Source organism: Salvelinus sp. IW2-2015, linkage group LG11 (genome assembly GCF_002910315.2).
Source record: "Salvelinus sp. IW2-2015 linkage group LG11, ASM291031v2, whole genome shotgun sequence".
Taxonomy (NCBI): domain Eukaryota; kingdom Metazoa; phylum Chordata; class Actinopteri; order Salmoniformes; family Salmonidae; genus Salvelinus; species Salvelinus sp. IW2-2015.
In genome coordinates, this window is record NC_036851.1 from 14,797,115 (window position 1) to 14,817,100 (window position 19,986).

The following is a 19,986-nucleotide window of genomic DNA, read 5'->3' on the forward strand; positions in this document are numbered from 1 at the left end:
CTTTTCTTTCCAAAACACGTGAGTGTGCTGTCTCTGATCAACTTTCTAGTTATCGCTCTCAGAACAATCTTGTTAACCCTAACCAGTTAAGAAGGGTCACTCAACTGAGACTGCTCTTCTCTGTGTCACGGAGGCTATCCACACTGCCAAAGCTGACTCTCTGTTCTCATCCTCCTAGATCTATCCGATGCCTTTGACACCGTGAACCATCAGATCCTCCTTTCCACCCTCTCAGGACTGGGCATCGCAGGCTCTGCACACTCTTGGATTGCATCCTACCTGGCAGGTAGCTCCTTCTAGGTGATGTGGAGAGGATCTGTGTCTGCGCCACATACTCACACTACTGGTGTCTCACAGGGCTTGTTTCTAGGCTCTCTCCTTTGATGTCTAAACAACAAGTCACTCGGCTCTGTCATACCCTCACATGGTCTCTCCTATCATTGCTATGTGGATGACACTCAACTACTTTTCTCCTTCCCCCCTTCTGACACCAAGGTGGGTTCACGCATCTCTGCGTGCCTGGCAGATATCTCAACTTGGATGTCGGCCCACCACCTCAAGCTCAACCTCTACAAGACAGAACTGCTCTTCCTTCCGGGGGAAGGCCTGCCCGCTCAAAGACCTCTCCATCCTGGTTGACAACTCAACAGTGTCCCCCTCCCAGAGTGCAAAGAACCTTGGTGTGACCCTGGACAACACCCTGTCATTCTCTGGAAACATCATAGCAGTGACATGCTCATCCATAGAGTATGACCTCACCTCACACAGGAAGCAGCGCAGATCCTAATCCAGGCACTTGTCCTCTCTCGTCTGGACTATTGGAAGTCGCTGTTGGCTGGACTCCTCGCTTGTACCATCAACTTATCCAGAACGCAGCAGCCGGCCTGGTTTTCAACCTTCCCAAGTTCTCTCATGTTGTCCCGCTCCTCCGCACACTCCACTGGCTTCTAATCGAAACTCGCATCCACTACAAGACCATGGTACTTACCTACGGAACAGCAAGAGGAACTGCCCCTCCCTACCTTCAGGATATGCTCAAACCCTACACCCCAACCTGAGCACTACGTTCTGCCACCTCAGGTCTCTTGGCCCTTCCACCCCTACAGGAGGGCAGCTTCAGCTCAGCCCAGTCCAAGCTCTTCTCTGTCCTAGCACCCCAATGGTGGAACCAGCTTCCCCCTGAAGCTACGACAACAGAGTCACTGCCCATCTTCCGAAAACATCTAAAATCCTACCTCTTTAAACAGTATCTCAAATAATCCTCATCCTCACTTGGTGGTGGTAAATTGACAGCTACAAAAATATAGATGAAAACTCTCTTGGTAAATAGTATGGTCTACAGCTAATCATTAGTTATTCTATCTCAGATGAGCAGAACCTTGAGACTTCCTAAATATTAGAGATCGAGCACCAGCTGTTGCTAACGAAGAGACACACACCTCCCCCTTAAGTTTACCCAATGCTGCTGTTTGATACTGCCAATGCATAGAAAAACCAGCTAGATGTACAGTGTATTATCCATGTCCTTGTTCAGCCACGACTCTGAGAAACATATGATATTACAGTTCTTCCGGTCCCGTTGATAGAATAGTCTCGGACGGAGCTCGTCCAGTTTGTTCTCCTGATTGTACGTTCGCTAATGGAACGGAGGTTAGAGGTGGATTATTTATTGGCCAGCGTAGTTTTGTCGGGGTGCCCACACATCAGCCTCTTATACGGCGTCTTTTCCTTTTCCTAGTCTCTGCGATCATGGCCTGGTCCGGGTTGAGCGGTATGTTCTGCACCGCCGACTTGTTGAAGTAGAAATCTTCATCCAAGGTTAGTGATCGCTGTTCTGATGTGCAGAAGCTCTTTTCGGTCACAGGAAACGATGGTGGAAACATTATGTACAAAAAAAGTTATGATCAGTGCAAAATGCAAGAAAATACACAAAATAGCAGAATTGGTCAGGAGCCCGTAAAATGGCAGCTAGCCTTTCCTGCTATATCCTCTACCCAGAAGTATTGAAGCTGAGAAAACGTATTGGCACATCGTGTCAGCGGTGATCTATTATCCTAGCTTTTCTCCACATCAGTCTGAATCCATCCACAGCCTCTTGCCACTCTCTCCAAGCATTGTGAAATGTGACCGATGTGAACTATGACTGTGTTCCCCAGCCTTGATCTGCTTGGCCTTGTGTGGTTGATGCACCAACGCGGACAGACTTCAATATCAGATAGCAGGAGGCAGAGACAGAGAGTAAAGGAAGTTACTGTAACATGGACCAGTGAAAAGAGAATAGAAAAGGCATCAATGATGCAACACAGTAGCTGGGGACTCTCTCTGTTCATCCAACACTGCTCTAAACAACCAATCCAATGACATTGGTAGTTAGCCACAAATACTGTACAGTAGTGGTAGTACTATAGTAATAGTATAGTAAAATATTTTTCATCAACGTAAACTAAATCAATGCACACCCCTGGTATTGAAATAGTAATGACATAATGCTGCTCCATTTTCCGCCTTCCATCCTCCTCTAACATAACTATGTTCATACAGATGCTGCCTGGATGATAGCATATAAGAGTGATGCTGTATGTGACCGCTGTATGTGACCGCTGTATGTGACCACTTAGAGCCAGTAACATTTACTGACACATATGGTAAATAATTAACTGGCAGACCGAGATTACATTTGTCACTATGTGCACTGATGGGCACTTAAAACCTAAAGCTCTCCACATGATCATCTCTAGGACACACCTCATTAACAGTATGACCAACTGTGTAAGAAGAAATTGGCATCATAATTGCTAATAATAATATACAACATGGATTAATGTGTTTGGTAATTTATTGTATTGCCCGATGTAGTGTAGAATGTATAATGCTGTGGATGGACTTTCTCACCTTGACTAGTCAATAGGTTCTTATATTACATTTTTATACAAATCTCCCATTGACAATAAAACATCTGAGTTATGTGTGCAGATCACAAATTAGAATTTGGCCCTAAAGGATTATTCACTCAGATATATCATCTACAGCTTCCTTTTGGGGGGTTAAGGGTTAAGAGGGAAACAAGGCAAATATGTTGCTGCTCCAAACAGCCTATCGACTCCAATCAACATAAGATAGAGGGAGGAGAAAATAACACTAATGATGAGAGTAATGGAATGTGACGCGATCCATGTATCCATCTCTAGGAGACAGTTACACATTCAACAGCAGAAAGATAACCTTTCCTCGTATTATATTTCCTGTTCAGGGCAAATGAGGACAGCAGATACTTTACATTTGGTCAATCAATAACAGAAATGAAACAGAGTACATTATAATGGGGGCCTTAACTAACAATATTACACATTGACTCAGACATGGAGAGTTGGATAACATTAAAGAGGGAGAACAGGGTAACATTAGACAATTTTCCATACCTATCTCTATGGCAGGGGAAAAACATGCCCTTGTGCTTAGCTGTTACATATTTGAAAAAAAGATAGATACGTGTTTGCTATAATAGAATAGAACATACAGTGCATTCGGAAAGTATTAAGAACCCTTGACTTTTTCCACATTTTGTTAAGTTACAGCCTTATTTTAAAATGGATAAAATTGTTTTTATCCCCTCATGAATCTACACACAATATCCCATAATGACAAAGGAAAAACAGATTTGTAGACATTTTTGCAAATGTATTAAAAACAAAAAACTGAAATATTACATTTACATAAGTATTCAGACCCTTTACTCAGTACTTTGTTCAAGCACCTTTGGCAGTGATTACAGCCTCTCAAGGCCACTCAAGGACATTCAGAAACTTGTCCCGAAGCCACTCCCACATTCTCTTGGCTGTGTGCTTAGGGTTGTTGTCCTGTTGGAAGATTAACCTTCGCCCCAGTCTGAGGTCCTGAGCACTCTGGAGCAGGTTTTCATCAAGGATCTCTCTGTACTTTACTCCGTTCATCTTTCCCTCTATCCTGACTAGTCTCCCAGTCCCTGCCGCTGAAAAACATCTCCACAGCATGATGCTGTCACCACCATGATTCACCGTAGGGATGGTGCCAGGTTTCCTCCAGACGTGACACTTGGCATTCAGGCCAAAGAGTTCAATCTTGGTTTCATCAGACCAGACCAGAGAACCTTTAGGTGCCTTTTGACAAACTCCAATCGGGCTGTCATGTGCCTTTTACTGAGGAGTGGCTTCTGTCTGGCCACTCTAACATAAAGGCCTGATTGGTGGAGTGCTGCAGAGATGGTTGTCCTTCTGGAAGATTCTCCCATCTCCACAGAGAAACTCTGAAGCTCTTTCAGAGTGATTGTCGGGTTCTTGCTCAGTTTGGCCGGGCGGCCAGCTCTAGGAAGAATATTGGTGGTTCCAAACTTCTTCCATTTAAGAATGATGGAGGCCACTGTGTTTTGGGGGACCTCCAATGCTTCAGACATTTTTTGGTACCCTTCTCCAGATCTGTGCCTCAACACAATCCTGCCTCGACACAATTCCTCAACATCATGGCCTGGTTTTGGCTCTGACATGCACTGTCAGCTGTGGGACCTTAAATAGACAGGTGTGTGCCTTTCCAAATCATGTCCAATCAATTGAATTTACCACAGGTGGACTCCAATCAAGTTGGAGAAACATCTCAAGGATGATCAATGGAAACAGGATGCACCTGAGCTCAATTTCGAGTCTCATAGCAAAGGGTCTGAATACTTATGTAAATAAGGTATTTCTGTTTTTCATTTTTAATACATTTGCAAAAATTTCTAAAAACCTGTTTTTGCTTTGTTATTATGGGGTATTGTGCGTATATTGATGAGGAAGAAAATGTATTAAATCCATTTTAGAATAAGGCTGTAACGTTAAAGAAAATGTGAATACTTTCCGAATGTATTGTATGTATAAGATTAGATTGAGGCTAATGACATAAGCAAATATAACTGTGTCAGACTATAGAAGTTTAATATCTTTGATTCTATACATCAAAGGAAGAGACTATACTCTCAATACTGTTATTGTGAAATAACTGTAGCCTTATCTTATTACTTTAATAGATCCAACGCTTTTAAACTCTTTAGACGTTATCTCTGCCGTCAATCATTAAACACTCTGACTCTTATTAACAAATACACTCGACTGTGGAAATATATACCTTTACTCCACCCAAAAGCCTGCTATTCTCACTTTCACAACAGTCCAATCACTGACACTTCAATCTAATGAAAGACCACAGGAAAATGTTTCGCTGCACTCTAATGCTGTTGCCATTGCCTCCCCACACTGTCGATGTCTAAGCTGTGTGTCAAGACGTAATTCATCTTCTTGAGTGGAGGAATGAATGACCTTGCTGCCATCAGACAGGAAGGCAGCCCACTGCGCAGTCTGCTGTGGAGAATGACACTCGCACTCCCAGTCTTAACTCCCAACCATTTGGAATTAAGTAAATCCGAGAGCTGCATGCCATACAACTACAACCACCACTAGAGTTGAGAGGACTACGTACAACCCATTACTTTTCTAGTCATCTTTCTTCTGTTGAATCTGTCAATATGGGTTTGACAATTTAGAGGCATCCCCAAAAATGTCACTGGAAATGAAGATGAAGGAAGAAAACACATCCTGCTAATATTTATGTGATCAACCTTTAAGATTCCTCAAGAATTGTAATGAGGCAATCACATCATAACTTTTGTAGAACCACCATTACTTTAGCAACTGTTTGTTTTCACATCTCTCAAACATGCACATACACTGTGGACAGATGTGCACAACAAACACGTCACACAGAGGCATGAGGAAACTCAAGGTTACTTTCGTAACCCCAGTTGTATGATAATATAGGTGAGATGTGTATCACTTATGGGAAGTCCCTTAAGTGGATTCAATACAGGAAGAACCAATCACACAGCGTTTGTGTTGCACGGTATATAGTTTGGTACTAGAATTTTTGTTACGTTCGATACTTCTGTCAAATGTGTCTCACGTGATTGAGAGGATCAAGTCTGTCTATCAGCGCAGCCCCTTTATAGGATGAAGAGCAAAGTGCCTGTTCCACTTACTCATTCATTGCTAGAGCTGTCTGGGCTGCATTAGCTCCCCACTCATGCTGCACGGAAGTTAACACACTTGAGTAATGCAACACGTCATGTAGAAATGTTACTGTTTGCTAAAATAATGTCCATACAACACTTTTACAATGCAAGACGATACCGGTAGCTTGTAGCTTTAATTGTTGGCTAACTTTCCTTGCAAGCTCACAGCTGAATTCACTACCCTAGTACTTTGTTTGTGATAATATTAAATCATAACGCAAAACATGCTGATTTCCAAGCTGATTGGAAAAAAAAGTTCTGAAATCACTTTGTCTCCCTCGCCACCAAAAACGAATTTACTTCTTCATCTCCCTCGCCTCCCGTCTGGTTATCACTAGATCATTATCACAGCCACATTATCACAGCCACATTATGCCTTGCAAATGGCGCACACGTTTATAAAAGAAGAGAATGCGTCTTCTATGCAAATGTTGTTGAACAGTACAATGAAATAATATCTTCTCCTCACAGTTGCCAATAAAATAAGTCCTTAACGGAAGTGATTGTTTGTCATCTCTAGATCCTAAAATCAGCTAAAACAAGCTCCATAACTCAATGCATGAGCACACTCCTATTGAATAATATGTGACTAGACCTAGGGTACATCTTGATTTACCCATATTATCAAGAGATTTACCTTTCAAATAAATGATTACCATTATGTTGTTCTGCAGTTAGATTGTTTTTACCAAAGTCAAATTGATTGTATGATTATATACACAGAACAAAAATATAAATGCAACATACCCTAAGCAAGTTCCATACCCTGCTCCACTGCCTGACTACCCAGCTTACCCATAGCAAGGTCCACCCCCCTCCTGGGGTCCAGCTCAGCAGATGGGTTCAGCCTTCCATGTAAGTCACCCCCTGAACCCACCTTACCACTGACGTTGAGAAGGACCACTCACCTAAAACTGGCACTGGACAATCTCCTCGACTCCTGACTGAGAAAGTACCATGTCCTACTGGAAAATCTCAAGCTTCCTGAAGCACAGATGAAGAACCAGTCCTGCCGTCATCACCCTACACAACTACTATTCAGGCACTCCAGCTCCAGTATGGCCAATCTCATCAGCCACTCAGTGAGATTGGCACCATCCTCACTGCCCCAGAATTGAAAGTTGGTGACTTTCAGGGGTTTCAGAGCTGCTATCTACATGTCCGTCTGCTGGTGAGCATGCTGCTATCCTTGGAAGGTCCTTATGGATATGAGTTGAAGGGAAAGGGTGATCCCTGGTCAGTTGTACAACTGAATGACTTCAACTGAAATGTATCTTCCGCATTTAACCCAACCCCTCTGAATCAGGGAGGTGCAGGGGGCTGCCTTAATCGACTTCCACGTCTTCAGTTCCCGGGGAACAGTGGGTTAACTGCCTTGCTCAGGTGCAGAACAACAGAGTTTTACCTTGTCAGCTCGGGGATTCTATCCAGCAACCTTTCGGTTATTGGCCCAACGCTCTAACCACTAGGCTACCTGCTACCTGCGGTTCCCATGTCGACAGACAAGTATCTCAGAGACAGTTTCATAGAGTTTCAGCAAGCCTCAATCCCTAAAATATGCAAGATTTGTCAGGAGGGCTACAAAAAGAGGCTCAGCAACAGAGACTCTCAACTAGGCTAGTCCAGCGCTACCATCATGAACAATTGCAGAGCATCTGCAGAGAAAGGCAGACCCCCAGTTCCAAGAGTCAGACCCCCAACATCTACCATGGTGCATTTTATCCGAGTTCCCAGTTGTCTTGAACACACTGAAGTCGGAAGTCAGAGATTTCTGACTACCAATTGTTTTGAAACCGGCATTACCTTCTGCAACTTCACTGTCAAAGATGTAAAGAGCCATATCCCAGACACTGATGAGTATGCATCTTGGAAGAAGCTAGTAGAAGCAAATTACCAAGACCTCCATGGGGCAGCACTGCAGGATGCCATTCTTCCTAAGCCTTCTCACAGAGATGCTGAATTGACTCTCCTAAGACACTACCAGGCTACTAGCTTCTCAGAAGATATCACTGCTCTATCAGCACAAAAACCTGTCCCTCTGAGCAGCCGATGACCTTCGGCTGACCTTTCACAAGTTTGCCTCAGGATCCTCTGCCCTCTGTCTCACTCCACTGGGATTGCCCACGGGACCTAGTGACCCCTAACCTGGTCTTGAGGGGCAGCACGATACACCCCTGCCTCAAGTTGCCTAATTCCCTAACTCTATGAGGAGGCGGAGATGGTGCCACAGTCAGGTGCTGGAAGATAGGTTTTGGACTCATCCATGAGTACTAACCCACACTACAATCCCGCCAAAAGGGGAAAAAACCCTAGCGCAAGGGTCGGTGGCCCAGAGAGCTGCAGAGATCTCTGTAGGGAACAGTCTACACAAGACCAGTGGCCCTCATGTGTCACACGGAACGACGCTGGAGAGACGAAGCAGGTATGGGGAGTAAACATTTAATAATAACTGAAATAACACGAGACAGGAAAAGAGTCAAGAACCAAAACTAAAGACAAAAACAATCAATGCAGCAGCAGGGAACAGACAAATATAGGGGACGAAATGAACGTGATAAGTGAGTACAGGTGAGTCAAATAACGCCGATGCGAGTGACGATGGAAGGCAGGTGTGAGTTATGGATGGCAGGATCGTGTGATACAGGGTAATCTGGCGCCCTCAAGCGCCAGGGGAAGGGAAGAGCGGGAGCAGACGTGACAGTACCCCTCCCTCTTGGGACCCCACCCGGCGTAACCACCTGGGCGAACCGGCCGAGACATGGGCGCTGGGCAAGCCGGTTGGGGCGTGAAAACCCRATGAACCGGCAGGAGTGTGAGAGCCTGGCAAGCCGACCGAGGCATGAGAGCCTGACGATCCGGCTGAGGCAAGGAGAGCCTGTCGATCCCGCAGCAGAAGGGGAGCCCGATGATCCAGTGGAGTGTGACGTGGGATGGAAAGCCGCCAAGCCAGGAGACCTCTTGAGCCAGCCAGGGCGTGAAAGCCCGACGGGCTGGCTTAGGCACCCCCGGTTCCATCGGCGGCGGGATCCATCCCAACGTCACCAACAAAACCAAAGACAAAAACTCCTGGACCATCTGGGCGAACAAGAACTGACGATCCGGCTGAGGCCCAACGTGGGATGGGCGCCATCCGAGCCAACCGGGGCAAGGAAACCTCTTGAACCAGCTAGGGCGTGGAAGCCCGACGAGCTGGCTAGGCACCCCTGGTTCCATCGGTGGCGACCCAGAGCCGCTGCCACCATTCCAACCGGAACGCCAGTACTCCCCGATGCTTCGTATGTTTGGCTGCTGCATTCTGTCACGTAGAATGACGCTGGAGAGACGAAGCAGGTACGGGGAGCAAACATTTAATAATAACTGAAATAACACGAGACAGGAACAGCGTCAAGAACTAAAACTAAGGACAAAAACAATCAATGCAGCAGCAGGGAACAGAGCAAGGGAACAGACAAATATAGGGGACGAAATGAACATGTGATAAGTGAGTCCAGGTGAGTCCAATAACGCTGATGCGAGTGACAAGGGAGGGCAGGTGTGAGTGATGGATGGCAGGAGCGTGTGATGCAGGGTAATCTGGCGCCCTCAAGCACCAGGGGAAGGGAAGAGCGGGAGCAGACGTGGCATCATGCTTTTGCCAGCCATCCCAAAGGAGGATGCCTGAAGAGCAGTTAGGGCACACATTAGCTGCACTAATGTGGGGGCGGCTGTTGCAGATTATTTCATGTTTAAAACCGGAAATGTGTATTTTTGAACTGTGTGAAGCCAGTGTAATTGAAGCCTTCTTTTTATTTTCATTGTGCATTATGTTGATTATGATCAACTGCCACTTGTTTCCTTTTGCTCTCAGAAACATACATTAAACTGTTGTCCTCAGATGATTGAAATGTAGTGCTGAGCGATTAGTGCTTTTACAAATTACATGCACTTTGCATTATGTGGGTTGAATGCTGTAACAACACAGAATTAAACAATTCATAAAAGTCCCATGATGGTGTGACTGTCCATTAATATTAAACATAATTTATTAACATAACTGTAATAAACTATTTCAGCTGTTGTGTATATCAGCCCTACACTTGGTTTATTTGATGACTTTATTACTTCATTCCAAGTCATCTCATCTCTATAGAGCTGCTGTCTATGCTTTCTGAAAAAAATCACTATTTTAGTTGTTCATCAAAGTAAATAAGGCATACTTTTATGACTGCTATTAATCACTTTCAGTGGCTTGCGAAAGTATTCACCCCCCTTGGCATTTTTCCTATTTTGTTGTCTTACAACCTGGAATTTAAATAGATTTTGGGGGGTATTTACACAACATGCCTACCACTTTGAAGATGCAAAATATTATTTCTAGTGAAAAATTCAAGAAATAAGTTTTAAAAAACAGAACACTTTAGCTTGCATAACCTTCCGGTTACTAGTCCAACGCTCTAACCACTAGGCTACCTGCCAACCGCAAGGATCTGTGAGCTGCTTTGACAGCTGATACTTAAAGTTAGTGAGGGAGATATGAGTCTCCAGCTTCAGTGATTTTTGCCATTCGTTCCAGTCATTGGCAGCAGAGAACCGGAAGGAAAGGCGGCCAAAGGAGAAATTGGTTTTGGGGGTGACGAGTGAAATATACCTGCTGGAGTGCGTGCTACGGGTTGGTGCTGCTATGGTGACCAGTGAGCTGAGATAAGGCGGGGCTTTACCTACCAAAGACTTATAGATGACCTGGAGCCAGTGGGTTTGGCGACGAATATGAAGCTAGCCTTTGCTTTCCTAACTGCCTGTGTATATTGGTTCCTAACTTCCCTGAAAAGTTGCATATCGCGGGGGCTATTCGAAGCTAATGCAGTACGCCACAGGATGTTTTTGTGCTGGTCAAAGGCAGTCAGGTCTGGAGTGAACCAAGTGCTATATCTGTTCCTGGTTCAACATTTTTTGAATGGGGTATGCTTATTTAAGATGGTGAGGAAAGCACTTTTAAAGAATAACCTCTACTGGCAGAATGAGGTCAATATCCTTCAAGGATACCCGGGCCAGGTCGATTAGAAAGGCCTGCTCGCCAGGGAGCGTTTGACAGTGATGAGGGGTGGTCGTTTGACCGCAGACCCATTATGGATGCAGGCAATGAGGCAGTGATCGCTGAGATCCTGGTTGAAGACAGCAGATGTGTATTTAGAGGCAGGTTGGTCAGGATGATATCTATGAGGGTGCCCGTATTTACGGATTTGGGGTTGTACATGATAGGTTCATTGATAATTTGTGTGAGATTTAGGGCATCTAGCTTAGATTGTAGGACGATCAGGGTGTTAAGCATGTCCCAGTTTAGGTCACCTAACAGTACAAGCTCTGAAGATAGAAGGGGGGAAATCAATTCACATATGGTGTCCAGGGCACAGCTGGGGGCAGAAGGTGGTCTATAACAAGCGGCAACGGTGAGAGACTTCTGGAAAGGTGGATTTTTAGAAGTAGAAGCTCAAATTGTTTGGGCACAGACCTGGATAGTATGACAGAACTCTGCAAGCTGTCTCTGCAGTAGATTGCAACTCCAACCCCTTTAGCAGTTCTATCTTGTCGGAAAATGTTATAGTTAGGGATGGAAATTTCAGGATTTTTGGTGGCCTTCCTAAGCCAGGATTCAGACACGGCTAGGACATCCGGGTTGGCAGAGTGTGCTAAAACAGTAAATAAAACAAACTTAGGGAGAAGGCTTCTAATGTTAACATGCATGAAACCAAGGCTTTTACAATTACAGAAGTCAACAAATGAGAGCGCCTGGGAAATGGGAGTAGAGCTAGGTGCTGCAGGGCCTGGATTAACCTCTACATCACCAGAGGAACAGAGGAGGAGTAGGATAAGGGTACGGCTAAAGGCTATAAGAACTGGTTGTCTCGTGCATTCGGAACAGAGAGTAAAAGGAGCAGGTTTCTGGGCGCAGAAGAATAGATTCAAGGCATAATGTACAGACAAGGGTATGGTACGATGTGAATACAGTGGAGGTAAACCTAGGCATTGAGTGACGATGAGAGAGGTTTTGTCTCTAGAGACATCATTTAGACCAGGTGAGGTCACCGCATGTGTGGGAGGTGAAACAAAAGGGTTATCACTAACCAAAACAGCAATGGACAAGGCATATTGACATTAGGGAGAGGCATGCGTAGCCGAGTGATCATAGGGACCAGTGGGTAGCTAGGCAAGCTGGAGACACGGCGATTCAGACAGCTAGCGGGCCGGGGCTAGCAGTAGGGCCTTAGGGGGACGTCGCGATGGAACCGTCTGTTGTAGCCCCCTCGGACGGTTACGTCGGCAGACCAGTCGTGATGGATTGGCAGGGCTCCGTGTAGGCAGTAAAAGGGGTCCAGGCCAATGGGGCAAAATAGGTATTGTAGCCCAAGAAATTGGCTGATGGACATCTTCAGCTAACAGTCCGATATGCTCTAGACAGCTAGCGGGCCACGGCCAGCAGGCTAGCGGACGGGACTTCAGGGGACGTCGCGATGGAGGAGCCTGTTGAAACCCCTCGGGCGGATTACGTCGGTAGACCAGTCGTGATGGATCGGCGGGGCTCCGTGTCGGCAGTAAAAGGGGTCCAGGCCAATTGGCAAAATAGGTATTGTAGCCCAAGGAGTGGCTGATGGACTTCTTCAGCTAGCCGGGAGATGGGCCTAGCACGGGGCTAGTTCCCGGCTCTCTGGTGCTTGCTTCGGGACAGAGGCATTAGCCAGTGGTAGCCACTCGGATAGCAGCTAGCTAGCTGCGATGATCCAGGTGAAAAGGTTCAGAGCTTGCGGTAGGAATCCGTAGATGTGGAGAAAAAGCAGTACGGTATGCTCTGGGTTGAATCGCGCTGTGCAGACAGGCAGGAGTTGACCGGGCTAAGGTTAGCTGATGGCCGCTAGCAGTGGCTAACTGACTACTAGATAGTAGCTAGTAAGCTGGCTAGCTTCTGTTGGGGGATCCGGTTCTAAAGTATAGAAAATAGCAGATCCATACCACTTTGGGTGAGGCGGGTTGCAGGAGAGTATGTTGAAACTGAGGTTAAAAATATAAAAAATATAGACAAAATATATAAGAAGGGAAAAATATATATATACATGGGACACGACAAGACAAAGACGTCTGAACTGCTACGCCATCTTGGAAACTGTGCGGAATCCAGGACAGAGTAGCAGGATGACGAGATGTGGGATTGGAGACAGGGACCAGAGTCAGAGTGGGCAGAACTGTAGCGTGAGAGGGAAACAGCGTCAGGCAAGGAAAACAGGCACAACAGGATGACAGGATCTGAATAGTAACAAACGGCTAGAAACATAGACTGACTGAGCAGAGATTACGATCTGGCAGCGCGGAAGTGGCAGGACTGAGTATTTGTAGAGGTCTTGATTATGGAACAGGTTGTAGCTGGTGGAGATCTGCTCTGACTCCAGCACACCTGTCTCCGCCCACACAATCACATACACACACACAGAGCGAGAGAGGGAGAGGGAGAGAGTACTGGGGGAGTGGCGGCAGGTCAAGGAGACACAGGATGAGCAGTAGAGGGCATTGCAGGAGCAGATGTGACATGGGCTTTGACCAGGCCATTCCAAGACATTTAAATGTTTCCCCTTAAACCACTCGAGTGTTGCTTTAGCAGTATGCTTAGGGTCATTGTCCTGCTGGAAGGTGAACCTCCGTCCCAGTCTCAAATTTCTGGAAGACTGAAACAGGTTTCCTCAAGAATTTCCCTGTATTTAGTGCCATCCATCATTCCTTCAATTCTGACCAGTTTCCCAGTCCCTGTCGATGAAAAACATCCTCACAACATGATGCTGCCACCAACATGCTTCACTGTGGGGCTGGTGTTCTCGGGGTGATAAGAGGTGTTGGGTTTGCACCAGACATAGCGTTTTCCTTGATGGCCAAAAAGCAAAAATTTTGTCTCATCTGAGCAATTGTTAGGATTTATGTTTATGCACTATAGCCTGTTCGCATATTGTTTGAAGATGAATATTCTTTTGTTACACACACACACACAAACAATACGGATGGATGTGTGTGTAGGTGTGTAAGGACTGACCAACACAGGCCATAAAAGCTGTGGTCAGTCTGGAGAGGGGAGGGGTGCATCACTCTAGGCTAACCAGGGAGGTTGGGAGACTGTTCAGTACCATATTAGGAATTGTTTGAGTGAAGAATCAAGGGGAGACACAAGACGGAGCTAATCTACCCAGCAACCAGATGTGGACAAAGGAAAGCGCCAAGGGGCTTGGACAAGTCCGAGGGCCAGCAAAGGCGGGGCAAAGTCTAAACCGCGCCCAGCCTCTACTGTGATAGGCCAACAGACGCGTTGGAACTACGTCATCACGGTATAAGAACAGCTGTTTACGTACTTCCTGCCAGTTCCCTGTTTACCCTGCGCGGTGATACAGCGAACCCGTATATACAAAAATTGCATTTGCCATTCATTGTTTGCGGTAATTAAACATAATTAAAGAAAGTTAGCAGACCTTGCTTTTTATTTATCCTGACACCGGATGTGTTACACGCAGCGTTCACACAGAGTACCTTCTTCAATATGTTTGAAAAGTCTCCCACATGCTTTTTGGCGAACACCAAACGTGTTTGCTTATTTTTCCCTTTAAGCAATGGCTTTTTTCTGGCCACTCTTCCGTAAAGCCCAGCTCTGTGGAGTGTTCGGCTTAAAGTGGTTTTATGGACAGATACTCCAATCTACGCTGTGGAGCTTTGCAGCTCCTTCAAGCTTATCTTTGGTCTCTTTCTTACCTCTCTGATTAATGCCCTCCTTGCCTGGTCCGTGAGTTTTGGTGGGCAGCCCTCTCTTGGCAGGTTTGTTGTGGTGCCATATTCTTTACATTTTTTAATAATGGATTTAATGGTGCTCCGTGGGATGTTCAAAATTTCGGATATTTTTTTATAAACCAACCCTGATCTGTACTTCTCCACAACTTTGTCCTTGACCTGTTTGGAGAGCTCTTTGGTCTTCATGGTGCCGCTTGCTTGGTGGTACCCCTTGCTTAGTGGTGTTGCAGACTCTGGGGCCTTCAGAACAGGTGTATATATACTGAGACCATGTGACAGATCATGTGACACTTAGATTGCACACAGGTGGACTTTATTTAACTAATTATGTGACTTCTGAAGGTAATTGGTTGCACCAGATCTTATTTAGGGGCTTCATAGCAAAGGTGTGAACACATATGCACGCACCACTTTTCTGTTTAATTTAATTTTTTAGAATTTTTTGAAACAAGTTATTTTTTCATTTCACTTCACCAATTTGGACAATGTTGTGTATGTCCATTACATGAAATCCAAATAAAAATCAATTTAAATTACTGGTTGTAATGCAACAAAATAGGAAAAATTCCAAGGGGAATGAATACTTTTGCAAGGCACAGTAGATCATGTATTTCCCGGTAGAAATACCTTGCAAAGCAACTACTCTCTTTCCCTCTCGATCACGCGTCTTCTGTCGCTTCTCTCATTCTCCACGTCTGCTCCACACATACCGGAAAAGTAGGCGTGTAATAGATTATCGTCATTGTAGTTAATTACCACATTTTCTGCGCTAAACTATAAACTATAACTATAAATATATCAAATATTGGCCTGTTGGAAATGACAACTCCCTACTACATCGCACAGTTCAGGCTTGATCTGATTTATCTAGAGAAACAGCACATTAAGTTCACAGAAAAAAACAGACCTAAATGGAATTAAAATATTTGAACAGATGTTGGTCAATGACTTTTCTTTTATTATACAGAATAACAGACATTTTGGTTAATCGCTCAGCACTATTGAACTGCCATAATAAAACCGATCGAAGAGAAGTCCTGAATCTGAGTCTCTCTGACAGGAGCCCTTTGGTGGATGGGGCTGAGCACTCCCCCATCCACATCAATGGGACTGTAGTGGAGTGGGTCGAGAGCTTCAAGTTCCTCTGTATTCACATCACTAAGAAATTAACATGGTCCACTAACACCCACACAGTTGTGAAGAGGGCACGACAGCACCTCTTCCCACTCAGGAAGCTGAAAAGATTTGGCAACTGCAAGGCACCTGACCACAAGGTGCTACAAGGCGGTGTAAGAGGAAGGCCCAAGAAATTGTCAAAGACTCCAGCCACTCATGACATAGCAAGCAGTATCAGTGCACCAAGTCAGGAACAGCTTCTACCCCAAGCCATAAGACTGCTAAACAATACTGATAAATAGCTAAACAAATGGCTACCCGGGCTACCTGCATTTATCTTTTTTTACAGTAACTCTCTTGCTACCGGACTCTTCCACTACACCACTGCATGCTAAGAGCCAACACACCACCACACACACACACACACCACCACACACACCACACCCACACACACACACACACACACACACACCACACACACACAACACACACACACACACCACACACACCACCACCATAGTGCATTCACAAAACCAGCTATACTGTCCTTTCAAACCCAGATCATTGTACACTGGTGTTAATGTGTCACGCCACAGGGTTTCACCAGCTGCAATAAAAAAAAAACGAATCTATTCAGTTTCTCACATCCCCATTAGCTACCTCACAAGATTGTAGCAATAGATTGTGGGGCTAATTATGTTGAATTGGACATACATTTGAATTGGACATACATTAACGAGATTGAATGTGATATTAGGAACTTACAAATTCGGAATCATTGTACGAATTTGAATTCATAACATGTCATACAATTGTTCACAATTTTCAAGACCGTTTTGGCTTATGAACACTACTTTCAAAACTACTGGATGAAATAAAAAAAAAACTTAACTTGCTTCTCTAAGAATATGATAATGTCATAGTGGTTATGGGATCTGCCAACCAACAAAAAAATAGATGAGGACAAAGAAAATGTGTCAATGTATGTTAGTCCATTACTATATTGATTTTTATTGTTATTTATTGTTGTTATTATTATTGAAAAAAAAGTATTACTGATATATTACTATATCCACATGCTTTGGGGGCCCAGAAATAGTCAAGCATTATACAATACAAGTAATACAAATTAATAGGATGACTGAGTGTAGGAGTTTAAAAAAAAAAACTAATCTGGCACTGTCATGGCATAAAAAGAAAGTGTCAGCGTCATTGGGATGACTGCTTGAAACTGCACATCCTKTCTATCACCTTCTCAGTTCTTCTCACCAGGGGTAAAAAGTTCTCACTTGACTTTCCTATAGAAAATAGTCAAATATACTATATAAATATGCTATATATTACCAGTAAGTGGCTTAACAAACTTGAACTTGTTGATTAAACTGTTACAGAGGTGTTGAACGCTGCCCTATCGTTTGATTAGTATGCATCAGCATCACTGATACACCCCGTTTTATATTAAATAGCCAATGTCATGCAAAACATGGTGTTGCAGATGAGATTAATGAAAATATGAATGCAGAAAAACGGGTATGCGAATAGGCTACACGATTATTTTGGCTACTATCAACTTGTTGGCACGCACAGTCGAACATCACAAGTTGAGCAACTCAAAAGTCAATCTCTTAAAAAAATACTTGAATAGCTAAATTCTCACTCAAATGTTACATTTTATTCAATTCGTCTTGGAAACCGGTTAGGTGCGATGGTGTTTGAAATATAGGCTATTATATAACTTATAACTTAACTTATACAACAGAGATGTATCGACGAAATAACTGTACCCTTTAGATTTACCAAATTGTAGGATACTACCTCACGATATGCTTCACTAGGTTGTTCACGTGCAGTCTCGTGTCTCGTGCGCTTCGTTTACAGTAGGCGTAATAGCGAGCATGGGGAAAATCTATTTGACTGCGAAGTTTCGACCAGTCTAGTCTATCATAATGCGTAAATTCTGGTGCATCGTTCTCCATCACTTTATCGGCAAAATGTGCAAGCATTATATACTTGATATTAAACGGCACAATTAACCTGATTAGGTTTATGTTATTAACATGTAATGCGTTTGAGAAAAAAAATCGCTTAATTAAGGGAAAGGCCTAAGTTTCCCAAACAAACCAAAGTGAAAATTAATTAGTGAGCTCAACTCTTTGTGATAGCCTAGACAACTAAAATTGCGAGAACTTACCTTATCAGCAAATGTCTCAATAAACGTTGAATCCACTGACTTTTTCCACTCGACTGTTCTCCTGATTGTTACTGCAAATATAACGACCTTTCTACTTAGCTTTGAACGAAGTACTTATTTCTAAAACAATTCAAATAAATTCCAGCGCTCCTTTTTACCATATGTTGTGCCTCTCGCGTCGAGTTCAGCTCCGTAAGGGACGAGGGGCGGAATAGGCTACATACAGTAGGTTACGCACAATGAAGAGGATGGAACACACACGAGTGGGGTGGCATAGAGGAGCGAATTACGAGTTAATCTGATATGAACCTAATGGGTGTGGCAAATTAATGAACCCACGCAATTTGCATATATACAGTGCATTCGGAAAGTATTCAGGCCCCTTGACTTTTTCCACATTTTGTTACGTTTTGACATGTTTTGCTAATTTATACAAAAAACAGAAATACCTTATTTACATAAGTATTCAGACCCTTTGCTATGAGACTCGAAATTGAGCTCAGGTGCATCCTGTTTCCATTGATCATCCTTGAGATGTTTCTACAACTTGATTGGTGTCCACCTGTGGTAAGTTCAATTGATTGGACATGATTTGGAAAGGCACACACCTATCTATATAAGGTACCACAGTTGACAGTGCATGTCAAAGCAAAAACCAAGCCATCAGGTTGAAGGTATTGTCTGTAGAGCTCCAAGACAGGATTGTGTCGAGGCACAGATCTGGGGAAGGGTACCAAAACATTTCTGCAGCATTGAAGGTCCCCAAGAACACAATGGCCTCCATCATTCTTAAATGGAAGAAGTTTGGAACCCCCAAGACTCTCCCTAGATCTGGCCGCCTGGCCAAACTGAGCAATCAGAGGAGAAAGAACTTGGTCAGGGAGGTGACCAAGAACCCGATAGTCACTTTGACAGAGCTCCAGAGTTCCTCTGTGGAGATGGGAGAACCTTCCAGAAAGACAACTATCTCTGCAGCACTCCACCAATTAGGCATTTATGGTAGAGTGGCCAGATGGAAGCCACTCCTCATTAAAAGGTGCATGACAGCCCGCTTGGAGTTTGCCAAAAGGCACCTAAAGGACTCTCAGACCATGAAAAACAAGATTTTCTGGTCTGATGGTCAAGATTGAACTCTTTGGCCTGAATGCCAAGCGTCACATCTGGAGGAAACCTGGCACCATCCCTACGATGAAGCATGGTGGTGGCAGCATCATGCTGTGGGGATGTTTTTCAGCGGCAGGGACTGGGAGACTAGTCAGGATCGAGGAAAAGATGAACGGAGCAAAGTACAGAGAGATCCTTGATGGAAACCTGCTCCAGAGTGCTCAGGACCTCAGACTGGGGCGAAGGTTCACCTTCCAATATCTTCAGTAAAGAATGGGAGAAACTCCACAAATACAGGTGTGCCAAGCTTGTAGCGTCATACCCAAGAAGACTCGAGGCTGTAATCGCTGCCAAAGGTGCTTGAACAAAATACTGAGTAAATTGTCTGAATACTTAACGTAAATGTGATATTTCAGTTTTTTATATTTATTCTTAATTTGTTCCGGAGTTCCAAATTAAGCAGCAGCAGCTGAAAAGATGAGCTCCTACAAATATTGAAATTTAAATGTTTTTTTAGAGTAAAGTACATCGAAAAAAAAATCAAAAGAAAACTGCAAACTGAATAGGAGACCAAACAAGCAGCAAACAAAGAAGAAAGGCTTTTGAAAAAGTAACAATTTTTCATAAAATTATACCGTTTTCTTAGCTAGCTAAGTTGTTTACCTGTTGCTAGGCAGTTGCTAGGGACATTCCTGGAAGAAGCTAG

At 44.2% G+C, this 19,986-nt stretch overlaps 1 protein-coding gene across 1 annotated transcript in view; it reads right to left on the reverse strand.

Annotated features, from left to right (window-relative positions):
• The window catches only part of LOC111969861 (caM kinase-like vesicle-associated protein), an 83,333-nt gene extending 64,953 nt beyond the window's left edge, over positions 1-18,380 (reverse strand). Inside the window, exon 1 of the mRNA XM_023996195.2 lies at positions 18,177-18,380. The gene's annotated coding sequence lies outside the window, so the exon portion shown is untranslated. The remainder of the gene's footprint in view (positions 1-18,176) is intronic.
• Between the last annotated feature and the right edge of the window lie 1,606 nt (positions 18,381-19,986).